This window comes from Diadema antillarum, unplaced genomic scaffold (assembly GCF_040938485.1).
Source record: "Diadema antillarum isolate AM-2024a unplaced genomic scaffold, OU_Dant_1.0 seq00001939_RagTag, whole genome shotgun sequence".
Classification (NCBI taxonomy): Eukaryota; Metazoa; Echinodermata; class Echinoidea; order Diadematoida; family Diadematidae; genus Diadema; species Diadema antillarum.
The window spans coordinates 48,531-66,800 of record NW_027272599.1 but is presented as its reverse complement, the minus strand read 5'-3'; the positions used below and the strand labels follow the sequence as shown (position 1 = coordinate 66,800).

Sequence of the window (18,270 nt, the reverse complement as noted above, 5' to 3'; positions counted from 1 at the left end):
GCATTCACATTCGAATTACTGTGGTATTGAATGCCACAGGTAATTTGTTGGCACCATTTTCATCGGCAAAGTACCACGGTAATAGGTACTGCGGTAATTCATGTGGAACCATTCTCATTCTGGAAATACCATGGTATATCTGGGCCAAAAGCTGTGAGGTAAGCACTGCGCATGAACATATCTCCTACACCATGTTGAAACTGGGAATTTCATCTTATCATCGCCCCAGAGATTTAATTTGGATTCTGGTTGATCCGTTTTGCATATAAACCACTCCACCATATGTTCAGCACTTCACAGTCATGTCACAAAATTGTGTCATTGTGTTACGAAGTGTTGGTAACAAGTGTTTAAGCTATGTTTGTACATCCTAACAGGACGTGACAAATGATGCCTTTTATCCACTTTGGCAAGGGCTACATCTATATTACTTGCCCAATAGTGAGTTTCCATTGCCCTTGAAAAGTGGCTTTGTAGCACCCCGCCTAACCAAGAGGGAGAGGGTGCTTCATTTGACACTACTTTACGAAGGCAGGCACTCTGCATGATTGGCAAATCAGCAATGGTTAGGTGTAGATACGAGTCTTCATGTTTCATTCATGTAGCATGCTCCCTGCTGTGCTGAATTCATGCAGTATAGGGAAAGCTGACTTCATTATTTCTTACCCACTTACGAGAAAATGGAAGAAGGGGAGGACACTGGATGCTTTCACGATCATCGTCCGATGTAGTCCGTCACCATGTTACTCAAAGTAGTGTAAACTGTTCCTCGACAGCACCTTGTGGCACAGTTCAGCTGCCCATCATCCACTCCATGTGCCCAGCGATAAACAGAATATCTACATGAGGAGCGATGCTGCTGTGCTCGACGTCATCTACCAGAAGGAGCCCAAGTCTTTGAGTGGACTTCGTCGTTGGAGTCAACCCGTGCTAGTCTTGTCCTACCAGCCTCAGTGTGCTTGTACATGTAGGGTGAGACGACATTTGCTAAGTACTGCGACAATTACTCTGGTCTTATTTTCTCGTGGGACTATAATAGGGTTATGGTTGTGATAGGTTTTTAGGTTTAGTATGATGTGAGGATTAGGATTAGGGTTAGGGTTATGTTTGTGGGTAGAATTTATATTTGGCTCACTGCCTCAGTATGCAGATATTTTAATGGGAGCAATTGTTGCAGGAGCAAATGTCATGGAACCGTTTGTAGATCTGCAGGATCCATCAGCTCCATTTAATAGCTGAAAGTACAGCAGGAGGTTTTGAATAGTCATAGGACAGTTGTAGAGTAGAATAACCAATGTGATGATAAATTTGGCATCGCAATTTTCACTTTGTAATTGTCATTTCATAGTCACCTGATAATTAAAACTTGTTAAGCAACCTGAAGGTGTGTTGAATATAAAAAAGAAAAGAAAAAGAATTCAAAGTCAAAGACACGTTACATTTATTCCAACACCATAGCTGTCAGGAGTTGTGAGATAAAATGTGTTGCCTGCTTTTACTGATATCAAAGGACCTGCTTTTACTGATATCAAAGGACCATCGTAAGAGAAAATTTTGGAATCGAAGAGACCTTTGCCTAGCTAGGAGAATCCGTCCCATTAGGATGATGGATGGCTCCTCAGTTCCTGATACCAGGGACTTTTCCAGCGACAGGTCAATAGCGACAACGTGAGCAGCTTTCATTTTCGCCGTTCCGTGGGAAATGTGATTGTGAGAGGCGTCACGTATTAAATCTGGGATGCATGAATGTTTTTCTTTGACTCTTAATCTGCAGCTAGGAACCCAACGTTGTGTGAAATTCACTGAGTGCCACCTTTGTTTAAAGGTATGGGGGAGTGGTAGGACCGTTGCCTGTCATGTTACAGAAATTGCCATTCAGTGGCAGAAGAGATTACTGAGTATGAGACACTGTCGATAAAACTTAATCATACAAATCAGGGGATTAAAGAATGAAAGAGAGCTACATTACAGGGTTTCTTAATACCGTAGTTCAGGAAATGTATTTAAGTTGCATTCCAAACCAAGAATTTATGGACCGGCATTCCCATGACTTAGTTTTTTATGGTAAACAACTTTTGTTGAAGGAAAATCATTGTAGGAAATGTTGATTTCCTTAGCAGAGGTTTTTGTGGTTGTCTTTCCTTTCTTGGAAATATTTATGGAGAGTCAACAGATATGACCCAATTTAATGTTTTCTTGCAAAGTATGGTTTATCTTTGAATAATGCATACACCATGCCATGGTGTTGGTCGTCCTTAGCCCACATGATCAGCCCTGCCTTCCTTTCTACTTCCATTCATGAGGCCTGCTTATGCGTGAGTGAACATCTGATGCGCAAACACACCAAACATACAAGGCTCAAGCATTTGTTCAGACCTGAAACAGGAGGGCCAAAGGAAGGCTGAAAGTTTGATTCGCAATGTAGGTTCAAATCCAAGGGGGAGATATTGGATGTGTGACATTAAGAAGTGCAGATTATGTTGCTGAAATATGTATGGCAAGTACAGCTGGCAGTTTGCCTGTGGCATTGGTCACAGGGTCAAGAAGGCACAATGCCTGTAGCTTGGTCATTATGCTGAAGTGGATAGCAAAGAGACAGACAGACAGACAGAGAGACATATGACGTAGATTGTGTGGGTAAAATCTATCACTAGTGTCCCATACACATTTTACATACCATGCTCAGAAGAGCCATTGAGCCTGTGGCTCATACCTCACGTTTACCCCTATCTATAGCTCCTTTTCTACGTCCATGTTTCCAAGCCCACTAATCCAAGCCATTATTCTCTTTCTTCATTTTTTTTTTTTTTTTTTTTTTAGTACACTGCCAGACGACAGATTTAGAATATCATTTTCCGGCATTTGCATTATTTTTTTTTTATGTTGAGTATTCTTTTATTTGTGTGAGGGCAATATTTGAGATGCACAATAAATGTATATATTTATTGCTTATCTTGAATGTTATCATGAGTGCTCCTATGTCAGAAAACATAAACCATAACCTAATATCTTAGCTCTATCTTCTTTTTGTTGTAGGAGTCATAGATATAGATAATATAAAGTAAGAACAAAAGCTATAAGAGGGCAAAATCAAATGCATTCTCTAAAGCAGTCTGTATGAATTTAAAATTTTATTATTATAGAAAAAAGAATATATATATATTGTTTTTATTAGGGTTCATCTTACTGTCAAAGAAATCAATACTGCTGGGCAGAGGACAGACGAGCACAGAGGACTAGTGTGTAGATATTTATATAAAGTGGCCCCAGATGTCTGTTTCACAGACATGTGTCAGCTTTGATATAATTGTTCTGTTTGTTTGGAGGCTTCCACGAATCATCTCTTGCCCAGGGTAGGGCTGCAGTGATGTCCTACTTTTAACGATGCTCTACTTTTACGATGCTACTAGGGTCACCGTGCAGCTTAAAGAAAAAAGGTCATTAACTTTAATATACGGCCAATAAACAGGCAAACTCACGGTGCTCTGGCAATTCTTCTGATTGCGAAATTTGTATATATCTTTTTCATGGTCATTTTGTTTGTAGAAAGAAAGAAAAATAGCTGTGTGCTCACTGGAGTTCAAGCTGATCTTGTATCTGTGTCACATCATACACACACACACACAACTTTTTGTGGCTGTTTTGTGCAAGCATCCTCGATTGTGTAGACGAGCAAAATTTGATCCAAATTTCAAGAAAACCTGGCATGGTGAAGAGTTTATCTCTTTTAAAGTATTTGGATACAGGTATGAATATGTGAAAATAAGTACGTGTCCGATCTTTCACTGTAAGTAATTTACTGGTAGAAATTATTTTGTCAGCATTTCAGTTGTCATTTCTTTAGTGAGCAGTTTTGTATGTGAATAGACTTAAATGCACAAATGATAAGTGTTTTTGTTCATTTCAGTGTCATAGAACATAACGAGTATTTTTTTTTCATGAAGTTTCTCATTACTATTACTACTGTGAGATGTGTCGTTACTTAATTATGCATAGATTGAGTGCTTTAAAAAGCTAATTTGAGTCTGGCTGTGGAGACTACAGTACACATTAGTCCAAGAAGTGATGTGAACTTTGCGTATTGATTGCCGTTTCAGTTGCTTAATTAATTACCCTTAGGAAACGTCCATATATATCAGTCTATTGATTGGATGATTTCAGGGCAAAGTTGCACGTAAGCAGGCAATTATCCCATCATCCCTGTGCACATGTGCCATCAACATTGCAATTGGACGCTGCTTCTTTTGCAGATGTCGTCAGTTGGAATGAGGGGACGAATATTCATGGAACGAGCTCGGACACGACCCGTGTTTGGCAAGACTCACAGAGCCTCGCCTCATGTTTATGCAAATTTGTGAAATGAGTATCGATGCTATGTCACCAAAATGAAATACCACATTTAGAGCTCTATAGAAAGTGCAATGTGGTCTTCATGCTGAGGACTGCCAGGGTTCAACAGTAGGAGCACAGCTCTTGTCTTCAAAAGTGGACTTTTGAAGGCAAAAAAAATTCAAGTGTATGTTATTCCTTCATTCAGTGATTCACATACAGCCCTGTGTTAAAACCTGAAACTGGATTTCCTAGCCTGTATACTATACCTTATATTGAAAACTACAGTATGTGATTTGTGACCTACAATTTGTACAGTGACTAAATGTCCCAGCACCAGCTGTGTATACTATGATACCAGGGGCCCATTTCATGAAGGGTCTGTAATTATGGAGCGTTACCAGGGATTGCAGTTTCCATGGTAGCAAGCAAATTACTCACACCTGATTGGATATTGGCCAGCTGCTACCACTGTATTGTTTAAATGTAAATATTTGGTAACCAGGGAAAATGTCTTGGCTCTTCGTAACGATTGCTGTGTTGGTAGACATGTACGACAATTGATGACCCTAGTTAAATCATTCGCGAGCTCAAAATCGATTAGTAGCTTGAGTGCAAGTTCCTATAAAACACATGTCCTGTGACATAGTGTAGATTGTATGAATACTCTTTATGACTGTCTTCTGTACTCTGTCACCCTCACCCTGAGTGTTGCACTCATCAATCATGTAGTACAAGGTGGTGATTGGTGAAACTAGGCATCAAATTGTCACCTGAAGGTTGGTGTTTTCATTGCTCAGGGGCCAAAGTTACTATACAAGTCAGCACACATTTACCTTCATGCCGCACTCGAGTTCGAGACACAGTAGTAAAGTGACATGGTGAAGATCTTTTTGCGTGGCCACTTCAAGGACCAAGCTTGTTGAAAGATATCACAGGAAATATATTCCATACCATGCCATTTACTTCTTCTTCTTTTTTTTTGATACATAAATATAAGACAAGTTATGGTATGTATGTATATAAGTATGTATGCCTTTTTATCAGTAAGAAAAGAAAGCCTTGGTACCATATTTTTACCAAGTTGCGTCAAACAAGACTGAAAGTCATCTTCCTTCTCCCCAAATCTGTCTTTCTCCAATTCTTTTTTTAAGATAAAAAATTAATGTCAAGCAGCCTCAAGCTTTGATTGGTTATTTGTTTGTTTTGTTTATTTGTTTTATGTATGCTGTATCGTTTTGTTTTATTTTTAAGGTGACCAAAAATGTGTTCTGTGGAATTCTTGCAAATGTTCTTTCCTGTATATAATCAGCAACTGATTGATTTTATCTCTGCAATTTCAGTGATATTCTGTTTGAAAGTGATATAAAGTTAGATTCAGTTGAAAGAAAGGGTTATGTCATCTTGAGCTGGTAGTTTTGTGACAATAAATGATGATGTACAATGTATTTAGAGTGAAATGTTGTGAGGTTTTCCACGGAAAGAAATTGCATTTTCCATTCATCAAAACAGTACTGGAACTTACAGTGTAAGGCTCTGATTTATCCCACCCCCCCCCCCAATTTGAGAGCTAAATAAGTTTTAAATATACCTAGATATACCTGTGTTACTTGGTACTGCCGCTTGATGCCAAAAAGATGAGGGTTTGAGAGAGGAATAGAGATAAGATACTGTAGACAGAAAGTTTTTTTTTATGTCAACATAGACTTTATAGTCTTTCTTCTGGTTCTTTACACACACACACACACACACACACACACACACACACACACACACACACACACACACACACAGAAAGGATATTTCCTTGTTTTGCTGTTGTGCCCTTTTGTGAGTTAATTATAATCCTTTTTCCAGGGGATCGGTCAGTGAAGCACCCTAGTTCACCCACATATGTTTTTGTTTTCTGTTCGCAGAAAAAAATAACTCAAGGATATTAGCTGTTGATTTACACTCAGTAGAAGAAATAGACTGGCCTTTTTTCTGCCTTGCCCCAATGACGTCATACATAATTATATACAATCATGCAAGAGGAATAAATAGCCTTTGGTCCAGGCTTCACCAAGAAATGAATTATTTTTCAAGAAAATGAATTATTCACCAAGAAATGAATTATTATTTTATGAAAAATCGATAATTTTTTGTTTCTTTTGTTTCTTTTTCTTTCTTTTTTTGCCAAATTGAAGTCTAATTTGCAAAGGTCTGTAGTCGTTGCATGCTAAAGCCTTCAGCTATACCCTTCAGCACCCATGCCTATTCTTATCTGTTTTCATGTTTGTTGTGGAGGAGAAGAGAGAATCTCTTGTGGTATGATGGCAGTCTTTTGTATTGATTCAAGAACTGACCTGTGTAGATGTCACAGCATTTCAAGAGCAAAAAGCTCAGCTGTAGGCCTATATGGAAAACGGTATACATTTTGAGATGTAAAATCTATTATTGCAAGCATACTGTATTCGCCAATATTTTCGCGTACAGATATTGTCGCGAATCACGGTATCAGTGGCATTTTCGCGTGTTGTTGAATTCGCAATTGATACTAGTGGTAGTAGGGTCTACTGCCAAGTCCGAGAAACACGTTCAAACACTTGCCAACGTACTCGTAACGTTTTTCCATTTGCATTGTGACTTCCCAAACATGACTATAGAAAAGACACATTTAGAAGATTTTTAAAATGAAACAATTACGGGAACTTGCAGTGAGACACTCACACACGGCATTCACAAGTATCTACCAAATGTTGTAACAGATAGATGTAGACGACAAAGTTTTAGAGCTGCGCTAGCGAAAGTTTTACATACATCCCTATGCCTCACCCAACCACGTCGAACCAGACGTGTGTTCGTTTGCATAGGGTAACGTAGCACGGAGATGCACATTTTAATGCGTGTTTAGCATCGTACTGCACTTCCACAATCGGTCGCACCGTAGCGTACAATGTACGTACTAGTATTTATGTGTACGTACTGGCCGGTTAAGAGCCGTGTTCTGATCCGGCCAGCGTTGGATGCATTTTGTCATCAATTTGTACATAAGGTATGATGGGGTAATATTTTCGCGTGTCTTTAATTTCGCGATCAGCCCAAAGCTCGCAAAATTCGCGAAAATAAAACCCTCGCGAAAATAACAGCGTATACAGTACCATACAAGTTACCAAAATTCAAAAGAGAAGATCAGGTACATTATAATAAGCCTCATACTTCATTAAAAAAAAAAGAAGACTGTAAACATTGCAGATATTTCACAAAAGATAACAGGTGGTGTGAATGGTTGTATTTTACACATATATGTCAGATTACGCCTACTTGTTCAAGAGAAACTGCTCATTGCTCTATATTATGATTTTATAGGAAAAGTCAGCTTTGCGTACATTTGAACCACTACTGGAGAATGGAGTGTCAGTCATATAATGGTCAAGGTTGAATTTCTAAAGTTAGAATGTGCGTTTATGGTGAGAAATCTGCTGCCAATTTCATAGCCTCAGTGTAGTTTTATGTGATTATCTCAGCTACATGTACACAGATGTCTAGGCTATACGTAGTGTGTGTAGTGTGTACATAGTGTCCCCCAGCCACTGACAATTTTTAGTGCTTTATGAAAATGATGGTCATGTCTGATGCTGGGTACTGTGTGCCAAGATGTTGACAACCTTGTAGTTGTTTGTAAACATAACAATTATCACCGACTTCAGTGGCTCGTGATCTGTTGATGTATAAAATGTGGATTTGTTTGTTTCAGTCTGGATGTAAAGGTCAGAGGTCGGGCATTACAAACTAGATATTTTTCCTACTTGCCCAGTGCCGTAGTGACCATTTGGGCAAGGACCCCAACCCTAGCTGGCAAGTGCTCATTCGTTTGATCATCCTACAGTGAGCTCTAGTTGCCCCTGGCTAGCGAGCATGTAGCCTTCTAGCATACGGAAGGGATGGGAGTTAATTATAAAAAAATGATGAAATGGTTTTATTTGAAGTGTCAATGACCCCTTAAAACCTACTGTGTGATATGGCTAAAGAGGTAATGATGATAACAACTGAGTTGAAATGACCTTTTCATGTGTCCTGGAAATTCATGGAACTGGGCCCAAAAGCTAAAAATGTGATAGGGATATGTAGACGTCAGAAACAAACCACAACTAGAGGTGTTTGACACTGTTTTCATTTTTTTTTTCCGAGTGAAAAAAGTGGCTGCAGAGTAGTAGAAAGGCTGAAAAGACAGGGAGGGAGAGGGAAAGAGATCCTGACAAGTTTTGAACAGCTGTTCTGTTTGCGTCTCTTACGAAGAGAGAAGAGAGTGCACGCATGCGGGGAGCTGTGTGGGCGAGATTTCTGGCTAAGACCGAGTCTTCCTGTTGTCTTCGCTGACTGTGTCAACGCCTCACTGTGCGTACAGAATGTAAACATGTTTACAAAGAGGGATCCTGCATGTGAGATCTCAGAAGTAAGAGATCACCGTGACATACGCTGTCCCACCTGATATCACCATGCCGGCCGTGGCGTGGTGGACCGAAGTGCAGCTGGATGTTCCCCCAAAAAATTTCCCCTTGTTTTTTGCCTAGGTTTATGCGTGGAATCGAGTATCCATACCAAGAACTGCACAGGAAGACATTGCAATGAGACAGTATACAGTATAACTTGATATTTGCTCTACCTCCCAAGCACAAGTTGGAGAAGAAAGACTGAAAATGTGACATACCGAGTGTCTGCCATCTTTCTCCACTCTGTGGCAGTAAAAAAATCTAAGCCACCAACATAATTATTTTGTAAGCACTCTTAGCCTCATGGGAAGAGTGTATTAAACATTAATTATATTATATTGTATTGTATTGTATTGTAGTGTAGTGTAGTGTAGTGTAGTGTAGTGTAGTGTAGTGTAGTGTAGTGTAGTGTAGTGTAGTGTATTGTATTGTATTGTATTGTATTGTATTGTATTGTATTGTATACATACATTGTACCCACTACCCACATATTGCACACCGTACCCACTAAGGTTTGCCATACAGCCTTGAATTAGGTGATCCGAGAATCCTCTCGGATCACCTTCTGTATCTGTACTGATTCTTTGTTCTTCTTCTTCTTCTTCTTCTTCTTCTTTATTTCTCCGCAAAAGTTGTGTAGAGATAAGCTCAGAAAGTGCATTGCCTATGAATGTCAAACTTATACCATATGTGTATCATGTCCCAAAGACGACATGTCAAGTAAAATCGTAGTGATCAGTCGACCGTGACGTCACTATGACGTCATTATATGAAAACACATTTTCAATCATATCTCATTAATGGAGTGGAATTTCTCAATGAAATTTACGTCACATAAATTTCAATTCAAGGGAATTCTACCCATATTTTCAGAATTCCTCGCATCGTAAAGACGTGCGCGTACGCGCGCGTTGAAATATTTGTATGCTCCAATCAAGCTCAAATTTTTTTTGCATACGTTTCAGACCATTTGGAGCATTTTTTGAAAAATTGAAAAAATTGGACGGACGCGTACGCGCGCGCACATATACGCACGTACAGCTCATATGCAACAGAAATTTCCCGATTTTTTACATTTATCGGATGTCTGAAAAGTCAAGGAATATTTCTAGCAAGTTTCAAGTCAATCCGACTCAATATGACGTCATACGGGACTGTCAAAGTTGAAATTCCGCGCGCGCGTCAATGGCGATATACAGTACAACAATGCCCCAAAACCGCCAATTTTAAATCCGATTTTACTCGTCAGGATGGACGGTGACCCCCCATTTTCTTTACATATTCTGAAAGCTGATGAGTTGTACATGTCAGTTTATGGGTTGGCGATACTGAAAAAGTCATTCAAAGATATCAAATTTCTTAATAAAGTTAAAAAAGTAAATTTTCAAAATGACGTCATCAAATTTCAAGTTCATTCAAGCATATCTCACTTTTTCTTTAATTGATTTACGTCCAAATTTCAATATGTTGTAGCTTATTAAATGGTCTTTCAGATATATAATAACAACAATTTGATTGGATGACGGCATCACCTCGTAAAAATGGATTTAAAGTAATCTTGTCAAATTTGACCAGTTTACGTGTTATCTCTATGGGAGTGCAGTTTTTCTGGAAATGAAAACTGACATGACTATCTTTATCGAGCACTAGCTCACTTATGCTTCGGTGAATTTCTCCCATATTTTAGTATGTTGTAGCTGAGACTTTGGGCTATCGTTAATGTGCCCTTCGTTTTTTCATACGGAGTCGGCATCATGCCCAAAAACTTGGTTGAAATTAAAGCTTATCTTCCATGTATTTTCATATTCCTTTCTTTCTGCAACTTTCTTTGCAATAACTCAAGAAAAACAAGCTCTATCAGCCCAATATTTTGCACATGTTTAGTTTATGTCACGTACATTATTTCATAAAATAACAACTACTTGATCGGGCACCTTCTTGGGTATGTAAATTAGGGTCAAAGGTCAAAAATGTTTCATCCTGTATCTTGGTTAATACATGTCTTATCTTTCCCATATTTTGCATACGTAAAGACCATGTTACAAGAATCATTTCACAAAATAACCACTTTTTGCTCAGACGCCATCTTGTCTGTGCAAAGTAGGGTCAAAGGTCATATGTACTTCTTTCTTTATCTTTATTATGACGTGTTATCTCTATGGGAGGGAATTTTTCTAGATGTGAAAATTGACATGATTGTCTTTATCGACGACTAGCTCAATTACCCTTCGGTGAATTTCTTCCAGATGTTAGTATGTTGTAGCCAATGTAATACTCTTTAAGTTTTGTTAATCAAAGTTTTAATCGGATGATGTCTTCACCACGTGAAAATGGATATAATGTAACCTTGTCAAATTTAACCAGTTTACGTGTTATCTCTATGGGAGGGAATTTTTCTGGAAATGAAAATTGACATGACTTTCTTTATCGAGCACTACCTCACTTACTCTTCTGTAAATTTCTCCCAGATTTTAATATGATGTAGCTGAGACTTTGGGCTATCATCAGTGATTCTTCATTTTTTCATACGATGCCGAGATCACGTAAAAACTTGGTTGACATCAAACTTATATTCGATGTATTGAGATATTTCTTTCTCTCTGCAACTTTCTTTGCAATAACTCAAGAAAAACAGCCCCTATCATCCCCATATTTGGCACATGTTTAGTTTATGTCACGTACATTATTTCATAAAATAACAACTACTTGATCAGACACCATCTTGGGTATGTAAATTAGGGTCAAAGGTCATAAATGTTTTAACCTGTATCTTGGTGAATACATGTCCTATCTTTCCCATATTTTACACACGCAAAGGCCATGTTACAAGAATCATTTCACAAAATAACCACTTTTTGGTCAGATGCCATCTTGGCTGTGCAAAGTTGGGTCAATGGTCAAATATACTTCATTCTGTATCTTCTTTATAGTGTATACCGAATTTGGTAACAGAGATAGCAGACCTAACTCTCTTTTCTAAATGAGAATCCAAATATCACACGTCCAATGTCTCTAAACACAGATGAAACCTATATGGTCATGCCTATTGCGATCAGGACTCGAATCATTGATTAAAAAAAATCGGATCACCTAATTTGTCAGTCTTGACAAATTCCAAGTCTAGTTGCATCTTGAAATCGTGGTGAACTAACCTTGACTCTGGGTATGCCACCTATGGCTACCTATCCAATCTTTAGTCCCCATTTCTCTGCATTGTACTTGACATTTAAAGCTCCTCTTCCTCATTGTCACCTTGTCTTTTATGAGCTGGTTGCCAAGGTAAAGGTCAAAAGGTCAATGTTGACCTGCCAACATATTCTACAGTCACCATATTTCATGATACTAGCAGTATACTGTAGGTGCAGGAGTTGACATTCTTATTATGTGCCTTAGAATAGACCAGGACCTTGGGAGAAAACATAAAAGGAAATGCTTCAGAGTCTGTATCTGTGCACACAGTTAGAGCTATATGAATGTGTTGTAAGAGTGATAACTGCTATTCATATCTTTATGTGTTCAGTTACTTTAGACAATTTGTCATATTTTCTTTTTCTGTGTAGGGCTACATGTACATGTACAATATGTCCACATCTTTATTACAGAAATGCTGTTTGAGTGTACCAAGACAGATGATGCAAGTTCTTCTGTAATGATGTCAAGGAGCTTTAGGAATTGGAAAGTTTAGAGAGTTCAAGTATTCTGTTGGGTAGAAGTTTTGTTTATACATGTGTCTGGTATTTTTCTCTCCTCTGCGATTTGTGAATGTTTTATTACCTAAGACAGCCATTCTGAGTTTTATATGTGTTTACGCATTTTTAGCATTCTTAACTAAAGTCACAAGCACTGCGCTTTGCCGCTTTTGGCTCAGCAACCCAGCAGCGAAAGTAGAGTTTGTATATAATGACAGATTGGATGAAACTGAATGTTGTTGAGGCAGACATAATATTAATTTGAAAGTTGTGGTGTCATGTTCAAGGATCAGATATAGGATGTGCGTATTTTTGCACATTTGCGCAATTTCGCAAGCATGTTTTAAATACACTGGTATGCTCTAGAATTCGCAGCCGAAGTTTGCGACATGTTGTGTACACAGTAGTGTTGTTTATTTTCCACAGGTGATGGTCTCCAATTTAAAGGGTGTGTACAGTTCTGGTCGAGGTGAGGATTTAGCTTTTAACATTTTGCGAGATATTCAGAAAGCACTCTATGAGATGTCAAAGAGCATGCAATTCTAAGGGGTATCAAAAGTTTGTTTGATGAAAATCGGTTTTGAATTGGCTGAGATATCCAAAAACAAGGTGAAACAAAGAGATCCTAATAAAAGGCGTGGCCTGTCGCCTTTTATTATCATCACTTTTTTGGATATCTCAGCCATTTGAAAACCAATTTCCATCAAATAAACGTTGAATCCTTCTTGAAATTACATGCTCTTTCATATTTCATAAGAGGTTTCTCATTATCTCACTAAGGAATGTTCAAAACATGAATCCCCACCTCAGCCAGTACTGTACAGTCCCTTTAATGTACCTGTAATACCAGAGGAAAACAAAGAAGAGAGACAAATAGCTCTGTAAATCACCCAATATGACAGCGTAGACCTGCTTGTCATACACAATAGGCAAATGTAGGTGATGTTGTCAAAACATATGACTTAATGCAGGAAACTACATTTTTGTATGTGGGCATGGTATAAAAACATCCGGAGCTAATAAAGAAACAAAGTCTTTGCATCAAAAATAATTGTCAAGGGTCTCTTAACCAAGAGTTGTACAGTCTCACAGAGGATATAAACGGTATATTCTCCGTGGTGGATAAAAAAGAAATGTTATTCATGACACTAACTGATAAACATGTTATGAACTTTTCTAGGAGGAGGGGATTACCCTGGTACAGGATCTGATTCAATTTTGAGTTCTTCATCACAATTCGTTGTAAGCTTGCTGTAATCATCACAATCGATTGGCAGACTTCCTCTTGTCATAGCACGATTTACGATTTGTAACTAACCTCGATTTGGTGACCAGAAAAACCAAGTGTCCGTAATGAGCGTGGGTGTGGGTGGGCAAGTGTAATCAACACCATCCTACTGATGTGTACCAGTGATATATCTTGTTTTCTTGTTTGTTATGGTGCTTTGTTGCAATGTCCACCATGCCGCTCCTGCTATATATCTTCACGCATGGATCTAGATATTCAGGAAAGCTGTGCATTGATTTCTATGCCATGTATCATCCTCTTCTGTGTGGAGGACCCCCACACAGTCAAGACTGTCCTGCTTCTTCTCCTCCTCACCCGCAGAAGTCAGGGATGCCAAGTTCAAAAAAATTTTATGAGTGAGATTTTCATTACTCGGCATCTCGACATGCGAATGTGCATGCGAGCGAGGGTGTGGGAGGGGTTTTTTCCCCCCTGTGGCCTCCCACGGTAGGGAGCTTTTTCAATATTTAGCTCTTAAGGGTGCGATCAGGTGCATACTTAAGTGACTATTTTTTACTTATTTTATAAGACAAAAGGGAGATATACCTTCAGTTGCAACTATCACTTTAATTTTTTGAGCTATGCTCATTATAATAGGCCCAAGTTGCAGACTTCGCCCGATGCGTGAGAAAAATGGGTGTCATGCGTGTGAGATCGTGAGATGGCCCCTAAATGCTTGAGTCTCACGCAGAATGCGTGAGACTTGGTAGCTCTGAGAAGTTCTGAGCCACTTATCTATTGTTCAGACCATCAAGTCATTTGGTTACTTTGCTTTTTGAGAAACAACAACAACAAATCATCTTATCCAAGCATTGAGTTGGCAATGCTGAATGTTGGTATTAACTGCAAAATCAGTTCAGTGAGGAATTACGGTCTGATAATTGGGCTCTTAAAAAAGTGTGAGTGACTTTTTTTTTTTTGAAAGGGGGGGGGGGGGGCTTTTCTCTCTATAGCCGTGGTAGCACTGGGCAGAACTTCATGAAGTCTAAAAGTTTTTGGATGTTTTGCTACTGTCACCACAAGCTTCCTGAAAATTTCCCACAAAACTTCACACAAGAAACGTACCACTATCATAAAACTAGGGAAATTTCCGAACCCAAAAAACTTTCTCAAAATTTGTGCAGTCTGAATGCCATGCGTGGCAACTGAATCTTCCTGATGTTTGTCACCTGACTTCCAAAGCAAGCCCTCATTGGGATGTATGTGAACATTTTTTACATAACAATCAATAGCTATCAGACAGTTTCTTTGCTGTTGCTCATGTGCATCAGTGACCCAAACTTTGAGAACTGAAACTTTGAGAAGTTTGAACACCTTTGTAAATGGACGAGCAAACTTCATGAAAAGTTCTCAAAGTTAAACTTTCAGAAGTTTTGCCTGTGTGACCACAGCTTTAAGTTGCCCCTTCACTGTTTATTTTCCACTTTTTCCATTTTGATCAAGAAAAAAAGGTCTTTAACAGAGGCTAAGCAGTATGTGTATCTAGAGATTCTTTCATTCTCATAATGACTGGGAACATAACAAATGGGAGATGTTGGCAATGACGGGATCAAACGCATTGCACAAGGGTTTCTAGGAGGCAGATTTTCCCCTCATTTCATTGGTCAAGAGTTGGCAGAATCACAAGTTCATTTAATGAATGTTTCAACATCTACATCTACATGTACTGGGGGCTTTCTGACTGTCGACAGAAAGAAGTAGCCAGTCACTGTACAACATGTAGTATGGTGTCTTTGGGCTCGACACCAATTGAAGAAAAGTCCTGTATACAGATGTCACAGTAAACATGTCTCAACAGTAGCTTTGCAGGCATTCTGGTTAATATGATAACATACTGTATATAAGCTTTTATTTTTTGCGTACAGACATTTTTGCAAGTGAGGAGGTCACAGACATTTTCAGGCGATTCTGTTTTCATGATTTGACATTGAGGCTTTTGTAAGTGCGCTAATGCCTTTCCATAATTCATGATATTTTTGCACATTAAATTTTTGCCTCAACAGTAAATCATGAAACTTATAGACAATCTGTGAAATTCCATAGCTTTGTAAGAAAAAAAAGTTATTCATGTAATATCAGTAATGGCAGTTTTATGAATTTTATGTCTCTTTGCAGTTAGGTAGGACATGTTTTTGGGGGGTGTTTTTTTGAGGGTATTTCCTCACTCACGCGTGCCAAATATTTTAGGGCAAGGGGACAAGTGTCAAATACATTTAGCAGGCAAGTGTCCTTAAAAAACCCCGGACATTGCAGGACTGCCCTAGCACACCCGGATATTGCAGTGCAACATCCTGAAAATGGATAGGAGAGAGAGAGTTGGTGCTGATTGAAACCAGTCTTATGATATGAGCAATTATGGGTCATTCATTGTACATGGTTACAGTATGAATCAGTATGAATCAATGATGTGTGTGAAAGTGCATTGTATTGACCTGTGAAAAGGTATAGAGCAGGTTTTGATGGTATTTCATCTGTGCTAGACATTTCAAGCTCGACCTTCAATACAAAGTTTACTTATTTCATTGCTACATGTATTACATGACTTAGTTCTTCCTTTGACCGAACTGATGGGGTTATATCTTTTTTATTGTTTGATTCAGGAATATTCACATAGTTTTGCAAAACTGATCAATATACAACAATGTTTTTTTCTCCTCCTTTGTATGGCACAATGTGTCAGGTCGAAACCGTTTGCTGACTGTTGCTAAACTATATCAATATTAGGAAACTATGCAGATTTTCTGTGGAGGCATTTCTCGTGCAGTAAAGGATACTTGAGCATTTACAATATCAACAATGAACAACAAAGTGTTGAATACTTCCAAGAAAGTAAACTTATGGTCACATGATCTAATTTTCCGCTGCTTTTAATTTCTGTCTGACAGGGTCGCCTCATCGAGTTTTTTGGTCGTCAGCTGGCCACCAAGCATGAATTTGAAGTGGAGGCGACCAACGAGCAGCTCAACAGGTTCCCCGACTTCAAGCAGTGGCTCCACGTCATGGATATCAATCAGAAATCGGCAGAGGTAGGTTGGCTGCTTTCATTCAGTTTCAAACTTTGCAAAAAGAACTTGATGGTAATCACACTCCTGAAACACATTTTTGAAATCTCTGAATGTGTTGAAGGACTGTGTGTTAAAGTCAATAGACAACAAAAGTCTCCCTGACAATATTTTAAACTGCAAACGACTTTCCATTCAACATTTTTATCGAAAAACAAATCTGTGGTCTTGTCAGCAAACATTCAACACTCGTTGCACTCAAAAGCTATTTCCACGTACTGATGTACTGTGGGGGAAGTGATTTGAAGGTCATGTTCGGCGCCACCTTCATTGTGTTTCAGAGGTCAAATCATTTATAACGCAAACACACACCCAAAATTGAGCAAACTCCAATCAGAAGACACCCCCATAGCATGATTGGGAAAACGTGATGTGAAGGAGGTATTTGGAAGAAACGTGATGTAAGGTTAAAGTTACAATTAATATAGTTTAGTTAGCATGGACTATGCTTTGTTAGCACAACTACGAGTGGGTTCTTTTGTAAGTCTTAAACCTCTCTCAGTTTCTTGCATGTATTGTTTATACAAGATTTTATGAAAGGAAGCGATTATTAAGCAGAGGGGGAAAAAGAGATCCAGCCGGAATCGAACCCATCATCTACTGCTTTTAGGGCGGCGACACTACCACCAGGCTATCCCTGGTTACCAGCAGTGACGTGATGAACTTGAAGCAGATACCCAAGCTCCGAAATTCAGACATTGTGATGTTAGGAAGTCCAAGGCGAACAGGGCATATAAATGAAAGCAAGAGATAACTATGCAGAGGGGTGACGATATGTTTATGTAGACCAGCAGCTGCAATTTTATAAATTTCATTTGTACAGAGGGAGACAAATTGAAGGAAATTCATACCTTACATGATTTTACTTTTGTTCTGTCCTTTTACTCTTTCACACCGACTTGAACTAATGATACTCACCTGTCATTCACCACTGGACATTTCTTCAACAACCCACTGACTCGACAGGAAATGTTTCTGTTGTAAAGCTCAATCCCATATCTTTGACGTCATTTTCACTGGCAATCGTAGATAAGGGTGTGAGAAGAACTCCTTCCATTGCTATTGATAATGGTTTGACTGAATTCTCAGAATTTCGGCTCATCTTTCTTGATTTCAGCATTTTTAGCTCATGCCATCAAGTTCCAAGGTTACGACTGTTGATCTGTGGTGTCTGTAGGGTGCCACATTCTCATTATCATGTCTTTGCCTGATTAATTGCATCAAAACTTGTATACATGCATTGACTGCTGTGTTTGTCGCCCTCCATATAAGTCATTTTTTTAAAGGTAAAATGTCCCTAGATTCAAGTCACTTGCATAATGGGGGTAGTTAAAATGTGCATTGTGTTTATTGTGCATGTAAGTGTTCTGTTCCATTCCTTCAAGGTGTACACACAGTCAGATGCAGGCGACAAAATTCTCTGATACTTT

General features: G+C 38.8%; 1 pseudogene; it reads left to right on the top strand.

Annotated features, from left to right (window-relative positions):
- Positions 1–18,270, top strand: part of LOC139713275 (kinase suppressor of Ras 2-like) — a 97,248-nt pseudogene that overhangs the window by 31,237 nt on the left and 47,741 nt on the right.